We start from the raw sequence: 26,322 nt of genomic DNA, 5'->3' as shown, positions 1-26,322 counted from the left end.
GCATCTCTCACGATAGCACCTAGTTGTGGCTTACCTCCTGGACACGCAAAATTTCAAGTACGGAACACTGTACACAGATCTGGTCACCAATTACCAGAACAAGAAGTGTCCACAACACTGTTCAAGGGTGGAGATCAGACAGCATCCTCTGACTGATGCCCTCCACCACTCTTGGGACAAGGACCTTCTTTACATCTTTCCTCAATTTCCTCTTCTGCTGAAGGTCCTGCTAAAGATAAGGATGGACAGAGCTTACTTAATTTTGATTGCTCCCACGTGGCCGCGACCGACCTGGTACCCTTACCTGATGCAACTCACGATGTGCCCACCAATCTCCCTTCTGACTACTCCACACCTTCTCTCTCAGGACAAAGGGTGTACCATACATCCTAACTTGGTGATCCTCCATCTCAAAGCATGGCTTCTACATGGTTCCAGCATCTAGACAGCTCCTGCTCAAAGGAAGTGCAAAGGTTCTACTGCACAGTAGAAAGTCCTCACACGATGCACTTAACCTGCAGAAATGGTCCAGGTTCCAGATTTGGTGCACGTCCCAACAAATCTCTCTAGTGTCAGCAACTCTTCCACATGTTCTTGACTATATCCTGACCCTGAAAAAATTGAGGTTCTCTCAGCTCTCTCAGGATCCACCTTGCAGCTATCACAGCATTTCACCAACCTGTAGAGGGGTACTCCGTACTATTGCACCCCACCACTAAACGATTCCTTAATGGAATAACAAACGTCTTCCCTCAACCTCTGCTTCCTACCCTGTCGTTGGATCTAAATATAGTGCCCTCCCCTCTACTTTAGAGTTCTCGCTTATGACTCTGCGGTGAAGAAGGAACTGAGGACTGTTAATTCGCACACGCTGGCACAGCACGAGGAGAGACAGCGCATTTGTGGTCCCCATGGACTCTGCTACCGAAGTTCTCTGATCAGCAGCGCGGGCACGCAGACACACCTACAGTGGAGCACCCATAGGAATACAACTTGATGCACAGGAAAATAACCAGGTAAGTCTTAGGTGTGCTGGTGCTCTAGGTGAAAATTTTTTCGTACCTCCACAATACTGAAGAGGAAAAAGAGTTCACATGTAGATATAAAATATGCCAAAACCAAAATCATGCAAAGTTAGGCATTCACAGATCACAAAATACCAAAGCTATGTTTAAACACACAGCCTTAACTCTCCCCACTTTTGCTATGTGTTATAATATACACAATTACATATTAGTTCTCAAATAATATAACAGTTATTTTCTACAGCAAAAAAATCAGTCTGGAAATTATAAAGCACAAAATATTAAAATAAGGCAGGTAATATAGGACAACAGTCTAACAGTATATATAACTAGATAACACGGACTTAATGAAAGGCAGTAATATCCCAAGTAAATGTGCTGTAGCCATTATTAGTCTGGGAATATTTATTGCTTAAAATATAGTACAATAGAAAATGTCTGTCTTTTAGAAGTTATTTACAGGACACTTTATAAAAACTATTTAAAATATGATCACATTTTGGTTTATTTAAATTTTTAAACTGGGAGCAATTCAGCATTTTAAATATTAATTGTCAGCAGATTCTTCATTTGTACAAATGGTTGAAATCAGAGTTGCAGTGGGGGAGGTTTAGGTTGGATATTAGGAAAATCTTTTTCACTAGGAGGGTGATGAAGCTCTGGAATGGGTTACCTAGGGAGGTGATGGAATCTCCTTCCTTGGAGATTTTTAAGGTCAGGCTTGACAAAGTCCTGCTTTGAGCAGGGGTTGGACTAGATGACCTCCTGAGGTCCCTTCCAACCCTGATATTCTATGATTCTATAAAAAAGTCTTCAGTCAGCATTGTGGAAAAGAAGTCTGAATACTGATGTAAGTGGGGGAAGAGTCCGGCTATTGTGGGGAACTTTCCTGGCTTTTACACTACCTCGCTGAAGTGGGCTAGCGAAAGGATCTGAGTCCTTGCTCCCACTTCCTTTACCCAGTGGCCTCCCTGCCTTTGAGGACTCCCCTTCCACTCTCCTGTCTGGCAGAGTCCTCGTAACCCCAACAAGGCTGGGCCCAGAATTAGCTGGGGGGCTCGACCCGCAACCCTGCTGTGGTCACCTAGGAGAGGGGCTAGGGTGTCCCCACTCCGGGGTACTCTCTCTGCCCTGGGCACTTCTCTGACCCACTGACCATTACATACAAGTTAAAGCAAATGCAAGTTATTTAATCAACAATTAATTTTAAAGAGAATAAGGAAAAATGGGAAAGATTAAAGGAAACACATCACCCCGCCCTGTGGCAGGGAACATCACAAACAGTGTCTCTGGAATGTCAGGGCAATTCACAGTCTGTTCCTTGTAAGTCCCAGGCCTCCTTCTCAGGCCCTGGCAGTGCTGCAGGGATGCTGTGGGTCGGACACTTGCTCTGGTGGTGGCCACACGCTCTCAGGCTCTAAGTGGTAGGACCTTCTTCCCAGTGTTGCCCCCGCCCTGTCGGGGTTACGATCCAAGCCTGGCCTGCAGAGCCTCTTGCCTGAGGCGTCTCCCTGTGCTGGGCCTGCTGCCCAGGGTCCCCCTCGCTCTCCCCAGCTGCTCACTGCACCCAGCTCCAGACTGCTCCAGCCCCTGCTCCACCACTCAGCGCTGCTGCTGCTCTGCCTCCAGTTCCCTGAGCTGCTTCTTTGGCCCCTCTGGCTCTGGTTGCTGCAGCTCTGCTCCCAGGACAGGTCTGCTCTGCGGGCTGCTTCTGTGACTCTGCTCCCAGCACTGACCCACTTCGTGGGCTGCTTTTCTGGACCCTTTGGCTCTGGTTGCTGCAGCTTTCTTCCCAAGGCAAGTCTGCTCTCTCTGGGCTGGGCCTATGTCTTTGGGGCTGCAGCTCTGCTCCCAGGACAGGGTCTGCTCTCTCTGGATCTGGCACAGCTCTACTCCCCAGCTCAGCTTGGGCCCCAACTTTCTCCTTAGCTCGGCCCCACTCTGTCTGACCCAGGCAATTCCAGCTTACATGGAGGACGGGACCTCCCTGGCCTCCTGACTCCCTGATTAGCATGCCCGCCCTGTCATTCAGGCTGACCTGGAGCACTGGCCTCTCCCCATTGTTCCTGGAGGCTGTCAGTCTCTGGGTCCTGATTCACCATCGACCCTTCCCCCTTTTTAGTACTGGGAGCTAGCAACTAAAACACCCCCACTGAATGTTAGTAAGGGGGCAACAGTCCCCTTACACTGACACTAGTTTATTTCCCCAAATGGGATGAGAAATAAATGTGATATGGTCAGAAAGGTAGAGGGGGGCCTTAGCAAACACTGTGAACTTAAAATCAATACAGTATTTTACTGGGAGTCAGTGACGGGAACTGCTACATACTGGGAGAAAAATTGGATCCGCTGAGAATTCAGAGTGCTGTTTTTGTATATTACTTGGAGGCCTTTCGCTAGAACCCTCTGGGATTTCTGCAGATACTATAGTGAGTAATCAAGTGAAGCTGGGAGTTGCGTACAGAAGTTCTCATTAAAGGCAACATTTCCTAACAGCTACAACACAGTAGTAATCACAGTTTTTTCCAATATATAACATAGGAAATAGCTAAAATATTTTACATACCACTGTGTGAGATCTGTGGCAATTATATCTCATGTTATATAATATAATTTTAACATGATAAAAAGATTTATCTATTTTTAGTAATATTGAGCAGAAAGAACGTGTACTTTAGTGTCATATTACTAACATTTTATTTATTTTTATTATATTTATACAACACCATACAGATCAATGACAAGTCACTTAAAAATCTATCTTCAAATGTTCGAGTTATGGTTGAGAAAACTCCTTAATTTTAAGTCTTTGTTATCAGTGGATCAAGTCCAGGCTCATATGTTCCCTGATGTATCCAAGAATGCTCAGATTGCCACAGTTGGGCCCAAGAATACAGAGGTGGAGAACAGAGATTTTGTTGCATATAGACAAGTTTTGTTTTCCGTAGTCAACTGTGAATATAATGGAGGATGGGTATAGAGAGGATTTAATCATCGCATGGATAACTCTGTGTTCTGTTAATTCCGGGATGTTTATAAAAATCATATACCCTAAAAGATAGCAGATATGGATTCAGCATTGACAATGGTTTATATAACACAGTACTGAATTGCTCTCAGAAAGGATCTGTGTTTCCTGGCTTGTTTATAAAGTTTTATAATTGTCTTTTAATGCTTCATCTCTGTCCACACCCATTGTTAGAGTTATCCTGATGTATCACTGTGCTATGGGAATATTACCATTTATTGTAAGATAAACATTTCACTTTCACTGTTTGAATTAGCTGTCATAATATCTGTTCATGAACAGCTATGTCAAGATTCACTTCTAAGACTTGAGGGTTGTATAGTACTTGAAGGGTCTTGGCCTTTGGCACTCTAAGCTTCGAAAGTAGAGTACGCTGTTCCCATGCTTGGGTCAGAAGGTAGGGAACAGTCTAACTATTCAACATTTTTGTAATATTGAGTTTAATTATTGAGACCAAAGTTATGTAGTAGCATTTTTAATTGAATTGGAGAAGTATGTTTGGAATTTTCTTTGTACTTTTTACTTCCTTGAGAGAATATCTTATTAGTCAAGATGTCAATAAAAAGACAACACTAGACAAATAACACTGGGTTTTTATTTCAAAACTATTTAAGTGTACGGTGAGAAGGAGTAGAATATTTGCAATTTTTCTGGTATCACAAGCATACAGTATTTGTTTTTTGTTTTTCATACCAGTTAAAGTATGAGATATGGTGTTTATTGTAACTGTGTTTTGCAGTTATTTAAAAAAGTAAATAAATATAAAAAAGTTTTTTTCTATATACAAAACATCTTCATTAATTCAGTAAGGACCACAAAAGGACCTATTGAAAAACAGTATTCTTGGTGCACGTTTGGTCTGGTTTAAGACATTTAACATTTGCAGAACAAGAGTGCTTGTGCCTTTCACCTACAGGTAATTTTTTCAAATCTAACCCAGATAAATAGTGAATGGAATTTATAATCCAATAGGTATTTGATGTCTTATGGGAAAGGTGCTGATGGACTTAGTCCAGTATCTAGTAGACAGGAACTGACCTCACAAAAGGTGCCACATAAATGTCACTAAATATCCTTGTTGACGGGTCCAGTACACAAACCAATGACTGACTAAACTGGCCTCTCCCCCTAGAAGTGGTTCCTTTAGAAAAAGATTATGCATGTAATTTTGAAAATATAGGGAAACTTGCTCTACAGGAAACTATACTGTACCTGCTCTGAAGATCAGCTGAGAACTTGCTTTTTAAGGCTGTGAGTGTATCAATTCATTGCCTTCTATGGGTGTAAAAATACACTTTAAAACAAGCAAATTAAAAAAAAAAAATCCAGGGGCTTAATTGTGTCCCCAGGATCAACACCTGGCAGGAACCATCCCCACATTAATCACCCCCTGCTGCTGAGAAGAGGGGCTTCCACAGCAGTATTTTCCATTCTCCCCCACTCTCCCAGTTAACTGTACAAGAGGCTAAAAGCATGCCCAATGGCAGTTCCCTGGAAATGTAGTACAGCAATAGGCTGTATTACCTTGCTGCTGCCTTCCTGAGGTTAGCAGTGGACAGGGGAGCCATTCAGTCAGAAGCAGACACAGAGCTGCTGTGGACCCACAGAGCCTTTGTATAGAGATGCCTGGCTCCTGTCTGAGGGTTCTCTCATCTTGTGACTGGGTCCTGCTTTGAGGGGACAGATCTGCGTGCCTCCCTCTGACAGAACAATTGTCTTAATCTTTGTGATGAGACCTCACATAGGTTTCACCCATTTAAGCCCTGCCCTTATATTGTGTTCAGGGAAGGACAGTTGGGCCCGAACTCATTAGTAGAGAAAGCTGATTTCTCTCTAAATATACATATTTAATTTACTCTTAATTCTAGATGTGTCTGGCAAATATTGGGTGAGGATTGCTGGCTTGAAAAGCTGAACTAGCAGTGGTGGGAAAGAAAGAGGGTAATTGTACACATTCATTTTCCCATTTAAAAGAGGACTGAAAATGTTTTAATAATTCAGGTGGATGCAATGACTTTTTTGCTTTTATTTATATATATTTATCCGTTTGCTTGCATTATAAAAGTATTAGTTCCCGCTGAAAGTTAATGGCTTGGTGGGTAATATTTGGGCTGTCTTTGTGCAGAAATTGTCTATATTCCTGACAATTATTTATCAAGGGAAAGATAATGAAGACCTGGTGGGTTTATTTGTTTCTCTAACACTGCAAACAACTTTATATCTTCACCTAAGTAGTGTTTTCTGAGGTATTATTTTAAGAAAATCTCTGTAAATTTATCTGCTCAATAGTTAACTCTCAGTCTGCTGTATATACCAATACAGAGTGATTTACTGCTTTATTTTGGCTATTAAATTGAGGGACTATTGGCATTCTGAGGATTATGTTTAATTTTCCTGTATGCTGAGACCGAAGTCCTGATGTTTGGGTCTGGGCAATCTGTTCTCCTCTCAGTATTTGTGGGTGCTAAAGGGAGGGGGGACGGAAGGGAAAGGTGCCTTTATGCTCCTCTGATCTGGGGACTAGCTGGAGTACCAGTTTGGATTTCAGTGCAATTTTGAGTATCTTCAGGGCTGAGTTTTGGTAGCTGGCAATAACTGGGGCCGTTCTGCAACCAGGGAATCGCCACAGGTGAACAGCACTCTAGCACACCCCTTTCTTCCCAGCCACCTCTCCAACATATTCCCTCCACTAGGGGGCTACTTGGGGTTGGCGTATAGCTGGCTAATAAGGGAAAATATTTTCAAACTAATGGGAGGTTATTAAAGTCAGCAGACTTTAAAAAAAATCTTGACTGTATCTTTGTAATGCTCATAACAAGAGTGTATTTGAAATGGTTCCTTACCCTTTTCATGGGTGGTTACTTGTATTCTTCTGTGGATTTTTACTTTCCTTACTTTTCATTCTTAAAGTGCCATATTCGGAGTACATCTCTTTGGTTTTGTATAGGAATCAAGTATATTGGCAATTTGGTTTCTCCATGGTATTATTATTGCGTAGCTATTTTTTGAGACTATTATATGCTGAGAATGGGTCATTTTAATATTTTTAGTTTGGTGAAAGCATAGATGTGATATGGCCTAGTAGATAGAGTGCTAAACTGGGACTCAGGACACCAGTTCCGCCAGGTGACCATGGGTAAGGCATGTTACCTCTCTGTGCCTCGGTTTCCCCATCTTAAAATGGGCAAAAGTTTTTTGAGATGTACTAATGAAAAGTGCTCTATAAGAGCTAGGTATTATTGTTATTAAACCTGCATTTTGTTAACACTCCTGTTGGTAAGAATGCAAATGTTCACACCTAGAAGAAACTGGGTTCATGGGAAAGGCTTTATAAATCGTCTTGAAGTGTTTTTTTCAGGAGAGACTTAAAGGAAGAGGAGGTGGAGGTTTATTGTTTTAATAATTTAAAATTTTTAAAAATCTACTTTTAAATACAAAATCCGACTATCTGAGAAAATAAACAAACACACTTTCCTTTACCCTTCTATATTTTTAGTTTGTCCAGATGCATAATCCATGAAATTCAAACATATGATTAAAAATCTGGCAAAAGAAACAGCAACAAAAATACCTTTTTATATCCATTTGAATTTTCTGCATTGTTTTCCTTACAGAGGCTTGTGAATTTGTTTCAAGAATGGTCTTAGCATTATCCAAACAATAAAATAATTAAAGCTTTTCTAAATAACCCAGGGTTTGGCTAGGTATAAAATAAGCACATCTGCTGTGATTTGAGAACAGAGTGTTTTCAGTATAACAAGCCTTCTCCACATGCCCATACTTGCAAGGGATAGATCTGGTGACACTACATGCCATTTATTTTTCTCGATTATTTTTTTTTGTTTGATTCTCAAAATGAATGAAGCCTCTTTCTCTGCTAAGATAACAACGAAAGTTTATAACAGTCCTTTCACATGAGCCTGAGGTATAAAAATGTGGAAGTGTGTGGAATTTGCCTTTAATTCTTTTTATGCATGCTCTGGAGATTTCTATGGTAATGAGAAATGCATTTTCTACTTACGCTTTTCCTTTAATGGAGAATCAAATGTTCTAAACCAAGGGTCAGTTCTGCCATTGGACACATGTGGGGATCTGACAGACTTCAGTGTGAACTGTGCGCATGCATTTGAACATAAAATGTGTCTCCTCACTTCCAACAGTTTACATATTGCAGCAATGAAACCCTTTAATTCAGGTCCTTCAGAACCCTTCCATTTTGACTTTAAGCCTTGTTTTCCAGTGTCTCCATTTGGCAGCAGAGAAAGTATTTTCTTACATTTAAAGCCCCAGAGATATTCTTTAAACTTTCCATTTCAGCATTTACAAGTTGAGTGCTTTTATTCACAGTTTTAGTGTTTTTTTTTTTCCCCTCCAGAACATCTAATCTGTCTTCATTTCTACTTATCCTTTGGTACAAATGCATCAGTTTTTGCTTTTAGTTTTTCCTCCAGGGGCTTAGTAGCTAAAAACACTGGGCCTTATTCACCCGACATGTATGTATTTGTAAACTGGGAGTAACTCCATTGAAGTTCAGTGGAGTTATTTAGGTTTGAGACAGAGAGAGGAGAATCAGTCCCACAGTTTTCAATGCAATCTCAGGGGTATATTCGAGAAGAAAAATTTTGAGCTATAAGTAACACAAGTCCAAGAATAGAAGTGTCTATCCTGTCTCCACCACTTCTTTCATTCCACATGTCCTGAGAGAAATAGATTCTCAGCTCGTGTAAATTATCATAGCGCCATTAACTTCAGTTAAACTATGAAAATGTACACAAGTTAAAGATCTGATGCACAAAATTAATTTAAGTTTAATTTTTATCTGCCCTCACCTTTGTTGTCATCTTAACATCTGGTGAAAAGGTTTCATATGGGTAAATATGTGGGTTACCATGAAAATTAGATTAAACAAATGTGTGATTGGCCATCAGAGAGAGCAGCAAATATACTCCTATATGAAAACTAATTCTAGATAAACTATATATTAGGATGTTTTCCTTTTCTTTCTTTTTAAAAAGAATACAGATGGGGAATAAATGTTAATGTGAGGAATGTTACAAAAACCCCTGCGTGTGAATGACTGCTTCTACCCACGCTGGTGAGTCAGGCTCCCTGGGACACTAAGTAGTGCAGCCTGCAAGCCCAATTCCTTTCTCTTACCTTGAGGCAGGACTCCCTGATGAGAGACCTCAGTACAAACAATTGTTTTACTGGATTTGAGACGAACAAATTACTTTAATAATGCCTTTGCTTTGATGGGCACAGAACATACCCCAAAGTTATACCGGTCTTTAAAAACATAGATCTTATTTTATGTGTACTACTACTATCTCATTAAACAGGAAGTTATGAAGAAATAAATTAATATGAAAAAACTGCATATACAATATAAAGAGCCTAATTCTTAATACATAGAGATACATAAAATAAATCATAAAGGCTCCTCATAGAAAGGGAAAGGCTCCTTAAAATAATGTCTCATAATAATAGTAATAAGCTTGCTTTTTGAAGCCCGACAAAATATGTGTACAAAACATAGTCATCCCTTTGTCCAGGTAAGGTACATGAAAGTGAATTGGAGATAGGGGATGTGACCTGCCAGTGGCATTGGGACCAGAAAGTCACCGGGAACACCTGGCTAGATTTTATAAATCTGTAAACTTTTGCATGTTTCTTGCCCACTCCTCTGCCTGCTTATCAGCCTTCACAGCTATTTTCTACCATGCTGTACTACCACTGGCTGGGTTACCACTTGCTGTGTGTTCTTACCTTGAAGGCCATGAAAAAAGTATGAAGAAACCATGAAGCAATTGTCTGCATTATTCTATTTGTCCATTTACAGAATAAGTTACAGGTTATCATGGGAGCATGCTGCTTGAGTCATTACTTTCCACATCCTCCTCCTAACTAAGCCGAGTCATGCTCCCTTTACCTTGTGGTGCAGCAACAGTGAAAATGTTTGTTGCTATTGTCTGAGCAGTGCACATTTGTTGAGAAGTTTATGTTGCTCAAGGCTTGTCTACGTGGCACCAGCAAAATGCAGTAGTGGGGTGTGATTTGTAGACAGGGCCGGCCCACAACATTTTGGCACCCGAGGCAGGGAGCTCAAATGACGCCCCCATACCCCCTCGCTTGGGCCAAAACTTTGAAAGGTCTCAATTCTGCCTTCTTCCTGTTCTGCTCCTCTCATGGTATTGCTCTGCTACCTACCCCAATAAAGGAGAACTAACAACTTTAAATGCCTTCTTCAAAAATTTTAAGTAACACTTAACTTTCAAACGCCTGAACAGCAAATGTAACTTTTCTTGTCTGCATAGTAAACACTGGCATTTTTATCTGTTTGAATACTCAAAGTGGTGCTTTCCGTGACTTCTTGGTTGCAAAGATTTGAACTGCTTCCTGCTGAAGGTCCACAGTCTGGACCAGCTCATGCTCTATTGAGATGGTTGCAAGGCCAACCAACCTCTCGTGTGTCATTGTGGAGCGTAGATGTGTTTTTATTAACTTCAGCTTGGAGAAGCTGCGTTCTCCACTGGCAACTGTTACAGGAAGTGTTAGAAGTATGCGCAGAGCAACAAAAGCATTTAGAAAGAGGGTGGTCATCTTATTTGTGCACATATATTCCAGAACAGCCTTTGGAGTTGATCCTGCTGAAATGTATCTTGAAAGGGCTTTCAGTTCATCACCTAAATCACTCAATATCACGCATGTCATCATGTGTCAACACTGTCTCTAGTGCCCTGCATTGTTGGTGTAGGTCTTCTTCAGGTATAATGAGGAGTTTTGGAATATCATACAACATCCCAAATATACTGCCGTGTTCCTTGAGCTGCATGAAATGTTCTTCAACTGACTGTATTGCACAATCTAGCACCTGGTTAAAGAATTCAACTTTGAATTGTTGTTTGGGGTCTCTTGTGGGATTATCCCGTGCCTTGTAATCAAACTATCATCATCGTCGGTGACTCTTGTATTCTTGAATGGGTGGGAAAATAGCTTCAGTGTGAAGTTCCTCTGCCAACTTCTGTGTACTCTTCAGAATGTTTTGAAATCCCTCATCTGACCGGTAAGACTGTAGGTCTGACTTTGCTTTGTCCAGTTGTTCCATTGCTCCAGATATATCAAGGTCAACGCCTTTGAGTCTCTTGCTTACAACATTTATTTCAAACAGTATGTCATGCCACACAGAAATTTGAAGTTATATATGTTTCTGGTGATTCCATTTCCCTCTGCCACTGTTCTTCCACGAACAGTTCCTGTCATAGCATTATCCTCCATAATGGCAACTATGGCATCATCTATCTTCCCAATTTGGTGTTTGATGGGCTTTATCGCCTCCACTCGACTTTCCCATCGTATGGCACTCAGTGGTTTCAATGTCAGAGAGGATGTTCCCAGATGTTGCTTCAAAATTTGGCGTTGTTGAGTTGATGCAGAGAAAAATACATAGATGCTTTGAATTACATTAAAAAATTCAGCAGCCTCACTAGAAGCTGATGCTGCATCACTGACCACCAAGTTCAATGAATGAGAACTGCATGGGATAAAAAAAGCTTGAAGGTTTAACTCTCGGATCCGTGTCTGCACTCCTCTGTTCTTTCCTCTCATGTCGGCTATCACAATTCCCGTATCTTTCAGCTTTTTAAGAAGCACATTTGTCATACCAGCTCCTGTAGTATCATCAGTGTCAATAAATTCTAGAAAATGCTCTCTGACAGTCACCATTGCAGGGACATTTTCACTAGGTTCTGTTGTTATAAAACGCACCATTAAAATCATTGTTCCATATGGCTGATGTCAGATGTGCAGTCCAGAATAACAGAGTAATATCTTGCTGACTTCAGATCTGCCACAATCTTCTGTTTGACTTTTGTTGTCAGTAACTGTATGATCTCATTTTGAATCGTTTTTCCAAGGTAGTGGTGTGTGTACATTTCTTGGGTGCTGACTCTTCTTAGATGCTCCTGGAGTACAGCATCAAACTCAGCCATCAGCGCCACAGTTTTGAGGAAATTTCCTTAGTTTGGCACATACAGCTGATCTGAAGAGCCATGCAGTGCTAGGTTTTGGGTAGCAAGCATTCTTACAATGGCAGTGAGCCTTTTCCGAACATTTTGCCAGTAAAGAGACTCTGATGCAATCTTCTCTTGATGCTGATCATCTATGGTGGCTTTTAACCTTAGTCTCATCTCAAGCTCTTTCCACCTGTGGAATGCTCTCTCGTGATTTGCTGCCTTCTCATGGCATGCCTGATTTCTAGCCAGATTTTTCCAGTCCTTTGTTCCTGTAGAACTCAGTGTGGCTGGAACATTAGACTGGAAGAGTTTACAACAAAAACACTATGCAGCATTCTGTGTTTTTGAGTACATAAGCCGTGGCCTCTCCATTTTGTCACCATTGGGGATTTCACGCCAGTAATATGTTGGATGGAAACTTCTATTTTCATTGTCTTTAGGGAACATGAAGTTTTTCACTTGCTGTGGCCCATGCAGTACAAGGAAGTCCCTCAGGCTACTGCTCAAGTGGGTCCACAGTCCTGGATCATCTAGACTTAAGGAACTAAACTCAGCAGCAGCTGTTTCTTGCAGCTCCACCACACTCTTCTCTGATCTACACTTTTCTTCAGGAATGTGCATGGTTACATCCATTTGAGATGGAGATATGGATGCTGCAATAGCTGCCAGGTCACCTGCACTCTGACTAACTGGAAGATCAGGCATCTCCTCACCACTCACATCCACACTGAGGCTGGAAGGCTCACTATGAACATTTGTGTCTAGGTATCTCAGGAGAAGTCTTTCCTGCTTAGATAGAAAAGCTTCCTTTGCTTGCTTGCTTTTTCTGGATGCTGCCCCAGAGGGGTGTTTTCTTCTTTCACTCATGATTGCTATTCTGTGCCCACTATAGTGGCTCTCAACACTCAGTTGAAGGGGACAAATAAGCAGGATGGTAGCAGGGCCTGAGTGAGGGAAGATAGCATCTTAAAGGCCTAACTGGCACCTACTACTTCAGTTGACTGCCTGTTCTCCTCAAGTGGGTTCAGGGAAGCAGCAGGAAACAGGAAGCTCCCTGAGAAGCTGGTGTTAATCAGTCCAGCTCCTGGGGGTGCTAGAGGGGTACATAAGAGGCTCCTCTTCCTCTCTCTCCCTGCAGCTCCTGCTGCTTTCTGTTATTCCCTCTCACCTTTTCTCCTGCCTGCCTGTTATGTCTCTTGTGCCCTCCTTCCTCCAGCACAGCACTCCACCATCTCTGTGCATATAGAGCAGAGAGAATCCATCTGCATCAGCAGCAGACACAATTTTCTACACTCTGGGTCCTATTGGTGCCCCCGCCCCCTCAGTCTAGCACCTGAGGTGGCTGCCTCAGTTTCCCTCATGGTAAGGCCAGCCCTGTAGAGCTCTAACCTGCTGCACTCTAACCGCGCTGTGTAGACCCTACTGGTGTGAACTAAAAGGTATCAAGTTCATGCCAACAGGGTCTACATGGGGCAAAGTGCTGCATGTTTGAGTGCTCTACAAATCAGACCCCTCTAGTGTGCTTTGCTGTGCCATGTAGACAAGCCCTCAGACTTTGCTTTCTAAGGCACTATTTCAAAGATGACATGGAATGAAGCATGAGGTTCAAATTGAGCAAAAATTCCCAGCTTACTACTAAATGGTCTGGCTCACTATCTGTCCTATGGGGAGTAATTTTACTCTTTTATTTGAGCCACACCTTACTTCTGCCAAGTCCAGTTACGCTAGCTGTTCTCTTTAGTCTGGAATGTGAAAACTTTAAAAGAAATTACTTCACCTAGAAGAGTTTGTGTCAGGAAATACTGTATTGAAATATTTGATCATCTGATTTCTTAACCTACTTGGAAAAGGTTTAATGAAGTTATTTTTCCAGTGTATAAAGTTCAGCTATTTTTGTCCATATTTATTACTGTAGATTTATCTTGTATTCTTTTCATTGAAATGCACTGTGAGTTTTTGAAGATCTTCCTGTAGCTATGCCTTGTTCAATAATAGGCTGTCTGAAGTAATCCCTATTAGTATTCTGCGTAGTTCTGTGTTTAATAAGAAATAAAATTCAAATGTAATTGATACCATTATAGGAAAGGAGTATATCGTTCTTGTAGAAACCACCAAATGTCACCACAAATAAATCATTGGGCCAAATCCATCCTGGTTTCAACTGCAAAGAACTAATTCAATAAATTACTACTCTCTAGGACACTTTCCATTTAGTTGTATCAGGACTCAATTATTTGGTCCAGTGTCAAGATAAGGTAACTATAGACAGAGAGCAGTTTAAAATAAAATAAAAATGTAAGTAGTTTCCAGTACTGTCCTCAGGAAAACATTTAAGTAGGAACGTTGTTGTGTTAATTGTCCAAATGGAAATTCCACAGACATGTATCTATAAAATTTTAAGCTCTACTTTGTCACCAAATTCAGCCACATGTGTCACCTTTTGGAAAGTAAACCAGGCTGCAGATTCAGTATATAAAAATTCACACCTCGTGCCAAATGCAAAAACAAATAGTAATATAATTACTTGCCAGTTCAAAATTCCCCTAAGAGAGTCATTGAGCCCTTGGTGATCTCTCTGCTCCTCTTGCTGCTACAAACATCCATAGGATGTTGTCAGGTTATGTTGTCAGATTTGTTGTCAGGTTACGTTGGTCCAATCAATGCAGTCAGCATGCTGCAGCACATAGGGCACCAGACTGCAGATCTGGATTCTGATTCCAACTCTGTGACTGACTTACTAAGTGACCTTGAGCAAGTCACCTTCCTTCTCTGTGCCTCTGTTTCTCTGTTACTGAAATGGAGATTAGGCTTATCCACTGATGTTTGTAAAGCACTTTGTAATTGCGGATGAAAATTGCTAGAGAAATGTTGTTACTAATACTAGCCTCCTCCCAACCATTAGTTTTAGATATGTCTGAGCATCTGAGTAAAATGATCACATGGGAGATGAAATACAGTATGGCTAAGGAAACTACTGGGAAGAGGAGAATAGATCTGCCACATGAATGCTGCTCTCCTCTCAGATCCTCTGCTGAAATCTACTAGAAGCTAATATTCCAGTTTTTTCTCATTGTCTTTTTTGCCATCCTTTGTTATGGGAAATCTAATTTAAATTATAAGATCCTTGATATATGGATTTGTAATGCTATCAGTCTCTAAAGTACCATGATCACCTGCAGTTCTGTATAAATAAAATTCATTTACTAACATACTGTGAAATATTATCACAGTAAATTAAAATTAAATTATAATAAATAATTGAACAAAGTACTTTCTATAATGTCTGAATTTTGTATTGGAATAATTTATACAAAATAAATGAACAAAGTACTTTCTATAATGTCTGAATTTTGTATTGGAAAAATTTTCTTACCCATTGATTTGAAAAAAATATTGTTTATCTATAATGGGATTCCAAAATATTGTTTGTTTTGTTTTTGATATAAAAATATGAAATAGCTGCTCTTTTTTGTACTGTAGGAACCTTTCACAGAATTTTTGAAATAGCAATCCAAGTTGTAACTAGCAGCCAACCCCTAACAAAACTGAATCTCAGTCTACAATGAAAAAGAACTTTCCTTTCCAGAGACTGACTTCCCTCACAAAATTCACCACCTCAGGTTTCTCCTGATAAGTCTATGTAAAAAGATGGTGCTAACAGCATGCCCTGAAGGTATGTAATCTATGCTTATTTCACCTGCCAAATTTCAGTTAGGGCAGGGAACACCAGCACTTTCCTCCCAGTGCATGCGTTTTGTGGCCGGTGCACCTACTGGCCATATTCTTGTCACTAAGTGGCCTACTCACAAAATGCCTCTTCTCCTTCATGCCCTCCTGGATGCTTTGTGGTGCATAATGTTGTAATCCTATGTAATGCAGAGAAGTATTACAAATCTGTATTTTGAAATGCTATATGAATGAATAGTTGGAATTATTTTGCTATGTTTTCTGATAAACTATTGATGGTATTAAACCACATAATACGAGCAGATTAAAACCCTTGCAAGGTTTATTTTAGTTTTATGATACTCTGTAGCTAATTACTAAAATCCGTTAACACATTTCATTCCTGAAGCTGCAGGAGAAGTTTTTTATATACTCTGTATGCTGTATGTTTTGTGAAATGTATTCCACTTCTAGAAATGCTAGATTATAAATATAATTTACATTTTCATCCTAGAGAAAAAGATTTTGCTTTATATTTCTAGTTTTCAAATATTTAATCGTCCTTGACATATTTCCATATCTGCCAGGAGAGGAACTCTGAAATAATGGTAAGATCACTTTTGAAAGGTGTATCTGTGATCATGTTTGGAGGTCCAAGTAGGCTACAACATTTGCAGGATACAGTATTCATATGCCTTTGTAGTTGTTCATCTGATCAGCTACTATTTAGACAGCATTTCCCTGAAAAGTAAAAATTTCCAAAGATAATTACTTGGTCTTCATTAAGAAGGATCTACATGTTTCATTTGAAGATGTGGTTCATTTAAAAAAAACATAACATCCCTATGACTTATCATGCTGATATCTTACTGCAGCATATTAGAACATAATATAGTTACAACAGAAACAATACTTATAACATGTGAAGGCCATCACAAACATTGGAGCTACTGAAATGTAACCCTTCTTAATACAGTTGTCACAGATCAAAACTTGCTAGTTTTGTGTACAATAAGTAATTATATCTTAGTGTTTGTGGTATTCTGTAAATTTTAGATCGAGGCAAATTCTTTATCTGATTTGAGAAGAGTTTAATCTAGTTAATTGACACAATGCTCAGCACTGATCTACACTGATGGTTAAACTGTGTTGAGGATTATGTCAGCTAACATTGCTGTTCACAAGTGTGTTCAGCCACAGGTAGAATTTTGCCACGTAGGACTAGACCACAGAGGTTTCACTTTCCCTGTCTTGTTTACAGCCATTGATTGTCATTATTTAATCATGATGCCAGGTTCCTGTACAGAGTTTGACAATCCATTAGTGCGGTAGACATATCTTTTTTGTAAACTTACGGCAAGTCTCAAATAAGCTTGAAGCCCCAGACTGATGTTCATTTCAAACACACACACACAAAAGTACTATCATGTAGTTAATTAACAATACAAGTGCATTACTGTGCTACTCTACTTTCTGCTTTCACACTGACACTCGCATCCCTGAAAAAAACTGTCTTACTGAAGGGCAAAGTTCTACCTCTGAGATCTTATCTTGTTTCTCTTTTTTGTTTTGTTTTTCTTTTGTGATAATCATGCAACAAATCTTATTCTCAGAGGAAAACAACATGCAAAATTACTGCTAAATCTAGTCTTCTGTTTTCAGAGCCAGTGGTCAGTTTACCAGCATCTCAGTGGAGGTGACAGAGAGAGAGAGAGAGTTAAAAACAAAACCCACTATGCCTTTTAGTTCAAACAGACTCTCCTACTTGTTAAAGTCTCAGATGAGGTGCCAACAATAAAGTTGTATTTTTAGCAGGTATTTTAAAGACACAATAAGAACATCCAGTACCTGTATTAATGAAAAGCAATGTAAAGAGAGTAGTATTTATGTATGTGTCTGTCCCCCAGCTGCATTGAATATTTTATTCCATTTAGATGAGTTTTCAGTATCTTTGTAAATTCTCTGTAGTCGTTCAGGGGGTTCTGTATGCTCTACCTACATTATTTGCTTTAGAGAAAGTTCAAATTCGTTTTCCATACAATTCATTTACAGATTGAGTGCTAAAATTGAGTGACGTTGTGACTTTCATATTCAAAGCACGTCAGATACATGCTCAAATATAATTAATTAATCCTCCTAATGTGAGGTAGGTACAGACGCTCCCCAGGTTATCCGCAAGACCCGATTTACTCAAATTCGCACTTATGGAAAAAGTTCCATAAGCCAGAAATAGGATTTTTGAGTTGCAGAAATTTTTCATAACGTACGGGTATACATTTCCAACTTACGCAAAATTCAAGTTACGCAAGGCTTTCTGGAATGGAACGATTGCGTAAGTCAGGGGGCATCTGTGTTATCATCTGTATTTAGCAACAGGGAATCTGAGGCAAAGAGGGTAAGATACTTTGCCAGGTCTGTATCATAAGTTTAGAATTTAGGAATTCCTGCTTCCAAGTCTTATATTCAGACCACCATGAGTCTGTTTCTCACTTCCTGTCCTGTTTGTTTCTTTGCACCCAAACCCAAGGTCTTCTGTTTACCAACATGTGACTGAAAATGTATAAAATTTATAAAATCTCCTTAGCATTCTTCTAAGAACATCCTTCATGAATGTACAGTGAGCTGTAAATGGCAGACAACCTGTTTGATGGAGAGAATTTATTTATGCAAAGTCTTCTAGAGAAAGTAACTGCTTTGGTAAAATTTTGTGTGATAAAGACAACCTCAAGTCTCAGTTCATGTGAGTTTCGTTACTGTTTGCTAATCATTTCTAGATTTAAACTGTAGCAGCGAATCTAGGGTCAGATTGTCATCCCTGACTCCACTAGATTTGTGCTGCCTTAGCAATGCAATGCAAACAGTAAACTGACCTGAAGGCAGGGGCGGCTCTACCAATTTTGCCACCCCAAGCAGTCGCCGCCGAATTGCTGCCCTGAGACACAGACTGCCGTCCCATTCTGAATGCTGCTCCAAGCACCTGCTGGGAAAGCTGGTGCCTGGAGCTGGCGCTGCCTGAAGGGGCAGCTGAGGATTCCCTGCCAGGATACTTCAGGAAATGTAGAGCTGGCAAAACTAGCTGTATGCCACCCGCTCTTCCTCCTGCTCCCTACACAGGTGAAGCAGAGAAGCGGTGTGGCAAAGTACTCAACATTTCCTTGGGCTTGTCAAGGTTCCTTCCCCACTCTGAACTCTAGGGTACAGATGTGGGGACCTGCATGAAAAAACCCCTACGCTTATTTCTACCAGCTTAGGTTAAAACTTCCCCAAGGTACAAACTATTTTACCTTTTGTCCCTGGACCTTATTGCTGCCACCACCAAGCGTCTAACAAAAATAACAGGGAAAGAGCCCACTTGGAAACGTCTTTCCCCCCCAAAAGCCCTACGTCCCCTTTCCTGGGGAAGGCTTGATAAAAATCCTCACCAATTTGCATAGGTGAACACAGACCCAAACCCTTGGATCTTCAGAACAATGAAAAAGCAATCAGGTTTTTAAAAGAAGAATTTTAATTGCCGAAAAAGTAAAAAAATCACCTCTGTAAAATCAGGATTGTAAATACCTTACAGGGTAGTCAGATTAAAAACATAGAGAATCCCTCTAGGCAAAACCTTAAGTTACAAAAAGACACAAAACCAGGAATATTCATTCCATTCAGCACAACTTATTTTATCAGCCATGTAAACAAAACAGAATCTAACACATATCTAACTAGATTGCTTATTAACTCTTTACAGGAGTTCTGACCTGCATTCCTGCTCTGGTCCCGGCAAAAAACAACACAGACAGAGAGGACCCTTTGTTTCCCACCCCCCTCCAGCATTGAAAGTATCTTGTCTCCTCATTGGTCATTTTGGTCAGGTGCCAGCAAGGTTGTCTTAGCTTCTTAACCCTTTACAGGTGAAAGGGTTTTTCCTCTGGCTAGGAGGGATTTAAAGGTGTTTACCCTTCCCTTTATATTTATGACAGGGCTACTCTAAATTAGCTCCAAGGCAGCCCAGAATCAGAGCCACCTTCCTCCCCCCTGCCCTCACTTTCTCTTCAGATGTAATGAATTTACACTCCTTTGGCCTCTAACATCTATCTGTAGAGACACTGCCAGTATGTAATGGCTCTGACCTGGGCTAGTCTCAGGATTAGGGCCCTGATTCAGCAAAGCGCCTAAGCCCATGCTTAAATCCAGTTGTAGTCCATGGAATTTGAGCATATGTTTGAGTACTTTGCTGAACTGGGGCCTAAATCAGTATCTTAGCTGTCTGGAGAATGACAATTCCATTTTGAGGTTTTAAAATAGTTTTTGTTCCATATTGGATTGAATGGAATAATTTAGTTTGATAGTATTTATTTTCCGTAAACCCATACTGCTTGGCATTAATTGTATTACCTACCTTTAATTCTATATTAATTGAGTCCCATATCAGCTGTTCCATTATTTTGCTCAGGATTGACATTAGGCTGCCAGACCTATAATTACCCAGGTCATGCTGTTAACTCCTTTTAAATATTGGCACAACAGTAGCGTTCTTCCAGTTTTCTAGAACCTCTCTGGTGTTCCAGGAGTTATTGAAAATCAGCATTAATGGTCTAGAGAGCCATTTGGCCACCTTTTTTAAAATTCTTGGGTGCAAATGATGTGGACCTGCTGATTTAAAAGTGTCAAGCTTTACAAGCTGCTGTTTAACATCCTCTTGTGTTACTGTTGGAAGTGAAAGGGTTTCATTATCATATGACATGACATCATTTTTTTTTTTTTTCACAAATATGGAATAGAAATATTTATTTGACATTTCTACCTTTTCTGCATTGTAATTGACAATTCTACTATTTCTATCTAGTAATAAACCAACAACATTGTCAGGATTATTTTTGTTCCTCATATACTTAAAAAATCCACCAGAGTCAGGGACAATAGGATTTCTCCTTGTGTACTTTTGCCTCCCTTATCAATTTTCTGTAATTCTGAGCTTCTGATTTATATTCATTATTATCAACCTCCCCTTTCTTCCATTTGGCCTTTTTTCTGTTTTCAATCAAAAGTTAAGATAATTTCTGACTAAAAACTGGTCTCTTCTCATAAGAACATAATATAAGAACGGCCATACTGGGTCAGACCAAAGGTCCATCTAGCCCAGTATCCTGTCTTCCATACAGTAGCCAATGCCAGGTGCCCCAGAGGGAATGAACAGAACAGGTAATCATCAAGTGATCCGTCCCTTGTCTCCCATTGCCAGCTTCTGGCAGAGGCCTTTTTGATCCTGCCTTGGAGTAAAACCACAAATATTTCTCAATCTGAAATTTTTGTGCAGTTGATTAATTTTTATTTGACAATATGCAGAACATTTTCATTTCTACGTATTAGAGAGTAAAGTCATCCATTTCTTGGAAATGATAACAAAAAGTGAAATGGGTTGTAATGAAATTTAATTTGTGGATTTTTTAGCAATTTTTTTTTAAATTATCTATTACTGTTTTTCATTACAGTGAAAAGTTCAGAGTCTGCAAGGTGCTGCACACTTGCTGAGGGTCTTCCACTCCAAGCTGGGAGCACCAAGCACCACTCTGGGAGCACTCAGAGCCTTGCAGAATTAGGCCCAAAATGATGAACTGTAGCTATTTGGGAAAAGATATATTGTCATCTTCAAATAGGATTGTTCAGCTTTCTGTGAGGAAAATTACTATAATGTAACGATTCTATATTCTATAAGATACAAACAAAATTATTTTAAACATTATACAGACTCTGTTGTTTTATGAGAAAGCGCTATTATAACTATTATATTTTGCAAACGGGCCACTTTAGTTTAATGGATGTGCCATCAGGAAAATAGTTTTCATAACAACATCCATTACTTTTTTTGGTGTCATTTGTAATTTGTACCACAAAAGTCCATGCTGTTAAACTACATGTTGCAGTGCTGTAGGGTTACATATCTTAAGTTTTATAAGAGTGGAATGTGGCAACCCATATTCAGAATCATATTTTATATTTTAGAGGACTAGGACTTACTAATGAAATGACAAGAATTGTGAATGTACTATCACTTTTACTGTAGTCAATATGTTTTACCCACCACAACTCTGAAAACATTTTTCACTGCCAATAACATAACTCTGTCATTAATATTTTAAATCTGTATTTAAAGCAAAAAAAAAAAAAATCATAGGGAGAGCACTAGCATCCCCAGAGGACATTGCTTGTAAAAATGCTCTGTCTTTTGTAAGTACCTGTTACCCGTTCTTGGAACCAGCCAAGAAATAACCACAAACAAAAGTCAAACTAGAGGAGCACTGAGGGTTGATTTTATTGGCATTCCTTACTTGCAAAATTATACTCTCACACCCAACACAATTCATGCTGGCAGGCTACAGGCACAGATGTTGATTTCAGTTTTGCAGGTGGCTGAGGCTGGCCAGGCGACAGCTGCCTGGAGATTGGACATGAGGTGACGAGAGTCCCCAAAGTCCCTTTGGATCCGCAGGAGAGCTCTGTTGCTCCCAGTCCTGTCCCAAGTTTAGTGCGCTGTTACATTTCCTTGTTGGTAACCACCTGGCTGTCCGTCTTGAGATTTATGCTTTCACCAAAATAATATCATGGTTCCATAAAAAGTGATATTTGCTGCTTTGTTTTGTCATTGGCTGTTACTCACCTCTCTCACTCATTGCTTACATTAATTGATTCCGTATTCATAAGCATGAATACAATTGGTAATATAGAGCAATGCAGCTTTAAGCAAGCATCTAACATCGTTGGGGAGCTTCCACTGCTTGTGGCTTTGTAACAGCATAACAGGAAATTGTGCAGACTGCACTCGAAAGACCAATTTTGGGGGTGCGGGTCGTCTGGCTACAGTACCTAACACTATACCTAACACTGTATTTTTATGTATAACTCATTCATGTATAACAAATTTTATATGTACGTTTTGTGAAATCTTTTTTATAGTTCCTTGTTGTCAATCCTGTAATAAAATTAGTGGCAGCTTTGTTTGTCTACCATCTATTTTCAAGGATTTATGTGAATTTTGGTTAAAAAGTTTGAAACTCACTTTAATAGGAGTGATTTTAATTATTTGTAATCTTCTTATTTGTAGTTTCTGATGTATATTTACTCTCATTTACCAAACAACAAAGTAAAATTGTTAAATGCAGTTGGTAGCAGGTTGAAGTAGCTGCTCTTTGATCTGGTGAATATAATAGTAGAAATAAAGGAAGTGTGGTCAGAATTTTAACAACTCGCTTACATAGAGTAGTTTTTTTTTTTTCATAATACATTTCAGATTTAACTGCTGATCTGAGAGCTTGAATCACAGTCATTAAAATCAGTCAAAAGACACTCATTGATGTCGATGGGCTTTGATCAAGCACTGGATTGGATTCCAGTTTAACTGTAAGAGACTACAAGATACAGTAAATTTTAGTGGATGTCTAAGCAGTACCTTTTTATGAAGATCTCAAAGAATTTTTTCTCTTTGAGTGAAAGCATAAACAGTAGGTAGTAGTTGTTTTAGATACCTTTGTTTTCCTGTGGTGAAAACTGTGTGTGTGGTTCTCCCACGAGAATGTATCAAGCTATAATCAAAGGTTGATCTTCCTGCTATATGGGGTTGTGTGGAGACCCTTTCTGTGACTTGTTGGAAGCACATGGTACCTGCTGTTCTTGCCACTCTGACCATGACTCACTGCATGTCCAGATGTGAGACTTGAGTGGCATGAAGGCCTTGTATTTCAACGGTTTTATAATAATCCTAAATACTGAAAAAAAGAATGCTGGAGTTCATCCCAGTTTGATGGAGTTCATAGTTCATATCAAGGTTTACGTGGATGCAAAATTTCATGGCAGTAATCTGATTTTCTATTTCGTTCCTTTAACAAAAATTTGAAAAGAGTTTTCCTATGTTTGTTACGGCCTTATTCATCAATATGTATGTGATATTAGAGTGATAAGATTGTGTAAAAACACCAACAACAAACCCTGAAGCTCCAACAGGAGGCTTTGTCAGGGCTGTTCTCTGGGTTGCCCATTAAGTAGTAAATACTTCCTCCAAGATTTTTTGAAAATGGGTACTTCAGGTTAGTCCCCTGAGGTCCGTATTTACTTACCTAAATAAATGGCCTGATTGTCAAAGGTGCTGAGGACTGTAATTTCAACAGGAACAGCAAGCTGCTCAGCACTAGTTCATAGCATAGGATAGCATAGCATATCAGGGTTGGAAGGGACCTCAGAAGGTCATCTAGTCCAACCCCCTGCTCAAAGCAGGACCAATCCCCAATTTTTGCCCCGATCCCTAAATGGCCCCCTCAAGGATTGAACTCACAATCCTGGGTTTAGCAGGCCAAGGCTCAAACCACTGAGCTATCCCTCCACCCCAAAGGACACGCAGAAGGATGCCAAAGTGATAGACTTTTATAATCTTGGGAAATAGCTCATTGCCTGACCAGGGACTTGAACCCTGGACCCTCAGATTAAAAGTCTGATGCTCTACCAACTGAGCTAGCCAGGCTCAGTTGGAATTTTTCATATGAAAAGTGTTTTTGCTGTAATAGGCTTTTTGCAACAATGAAACTTTTCATGAAAAAATGTTGACAAAAAATTTCCACAACATTTGTTGTTTAAACTTTATGGACACTTTCAGCAAAATCATTTTTGAGACTATTAGCAAAAATTTTATTCTTCAAAAACCTGGTTTTCATTGAGAGCAGTGTTTTTTGGTAAATGAACAATGTAAGTAGTGATTTTAATCAAAAATTTCAATTAAAATATCACCAAAAATGTAAAATTATTCCATTGTGATCCCTGTGAAAAAGGAAACAACTTTGAAATTTCATTTTCCCCCACAAAATTATTTTTCTATTTTCCACCACTCTACTCAATAGATGTGAAAATTAGGCCACATATTTAGGTGCATAAATGTACATTTAGGACCTGACGTTATGCACTCATTTATTTTTTTAAAAAATTGGCCTATTTAGTTAGTAACTATGGTGCCTGCTGTTTAATAAGGCTCAAGATTGGGCCGAAAGAAATGTGATGAGGTTTAAGAAGGACAAGTGCAGAGTCCTGCACTTAGGACCGAAGAATCGCATGCACCGCTACAGACTAGGGACCGAATGGCTAGGCAGCAGTTCTGCAGAAAAGGACCTATGGGTTACAGTGGACAAGAAGCTTGAATATGAGTCAGCAGTGTGCCCTTGTTGCCAAGAAGGCCAATGGCATTTTGGGATGTATAAGTAGGGGCATAGCGAGCAGATCGAGGGACGTGATCGTTCCCCTCTATTCGACATTGGTGAGGCCTCATCTGGAGTACTGTGTCCAGTTTTGGGCCCAACACTACAAGAAGGATGTGGAAAAATTGGAAAGAGTCCAGCGGAAGGCAACAAAAATGATTAGGAGGCTGAAACACATGACTTATGAGGAGAGGCTGAGGGAACTGGGATTGTTTAGTCTGCAGAAGAAAAGAAGAATGAGAGGGGATTTGATAGCTGCTTTCAACTATCTGAAAGGGCGTTCCAAAGAGGATGGCTCTAGTCTGTTCTCAGTGGTAGCAGATGACGGAACAAGGAGTAATGGTCTCAAGTTGCAGTGGGGGAGGTTTAGGTTGGATATTAGGAAAAACTTTTTCACTAAGAGGGTGGTGAAGCACTGGAATGCGTTACCTAGGGAGGTGGTGGAATCTCCTTCCTTAGAGGTTTTTAAGGTCAGGCTTGATAAAGGCCTGGTGGGATGATTTAGTTGAGGATTGGTCCTGCTTTGAGCCAGGGTTTGGGCTAGATGACCTCCTGAGGTCCCTTCCAACCCTGATATTCTGTGATTCTATGAAGTCACTACTGGGACTCAGTTTTGTACTATAATTTAAGATGGGTGCTGTGTTATGCAATTCATAAGGGTCAAATGGTGCAACCCAACTATTATTCATCCCATAAACAAAAAACAAGTTAATGGACTTATAAAAAGGATTTGGGGAAAGGAATTATTTTCTCTGTTCCAGTAGCTGTGCATGGAGCAGAAGTGAAGTTATTGTACTTCACTATACTATACCAGTACTATAACCAATGAGCCGCTGCACATTGACTTTCCAAGGCAGGTATTTCAGGTTTCTAGATCTGTATAATGGCTGATCTCCTGGCCTCTAAATAGCCTACCCTCACAACATCACGCCATACTATGGGGATGGCCTTCTGTGGACTGCTGTCCCCTCCCAATACAGAACAAGAGGTTCCTGTGCATTTAGGATTTTCTGTGTCTACCTGGGCAAGGTGGGATGTGTCCCTAAAAGTAAATGGACCAGTTGTATTGTTTACTGGTCCTTTATAATGCTTTTATACCAATATAAATACTAATCAGCTTTTAACTTGAATGTGTTATATCTGATTTCAAAATAAATATTTATTCAATCTGTAAATTATATATAATGGGCCTGAATCTCAGTGGAGTAAATGTGCTTCAGAAGAGCTATGCTGATTTACAGCAATGGAAGATCTGACTCACTGTATTTGTTTCTCATATGCTTTGCATAGTGCACACTCCTCTTGTCTATGTAGAGTGGGTCTGAAGACACATTCTTTCTATTTATATCACACACCTATCCATCTCTCAA

General features: G+C 39.9%; 1 protein-coding gene and 1 non-coding gene across 3 annotated transcripts in view; one reads left to right on the top strand and one right to left on the bottom strand.

Annotated features, from left to right (window-relative positions):
• Window positions 1-26,322, top strand: part of DOCK1 (dedicator of cytokinesis 1) — a 563,486-nt gene that overhangs the window by 271,398 nt on the left and 265,766 nt on the right. The gene's annotated exons all lie outside the window — the stretch shown is intronic.
• Window positions 24,156-24,228, bottom strand: TRNAK-UUU (transfer RNA lysine (anticodon UUU)). Its single transcript has one exon. It is a non-coding gene; the product is annotated as a tRNA-Lys (tRNA).

The sequence above is a fragment of the Caretta caretta genome, chromosome 7 (genome assembly GCF_965140235.1).
Source record: "Caretta caretta isolate rCarCar2 chromosome 7, rCarCar1.hap1, whole genome shotgun sequence".
Classification (NCBI taxonomy): Eukaryota; Metazoa; Chordata; order Testudines; family Cheloniidae; genus Caretta; species Caretta caretta.
Note: the sequence above shows the minus strand (reverse complement) of the source record. Positions and strands in the feature narration are given on the sequence as shown.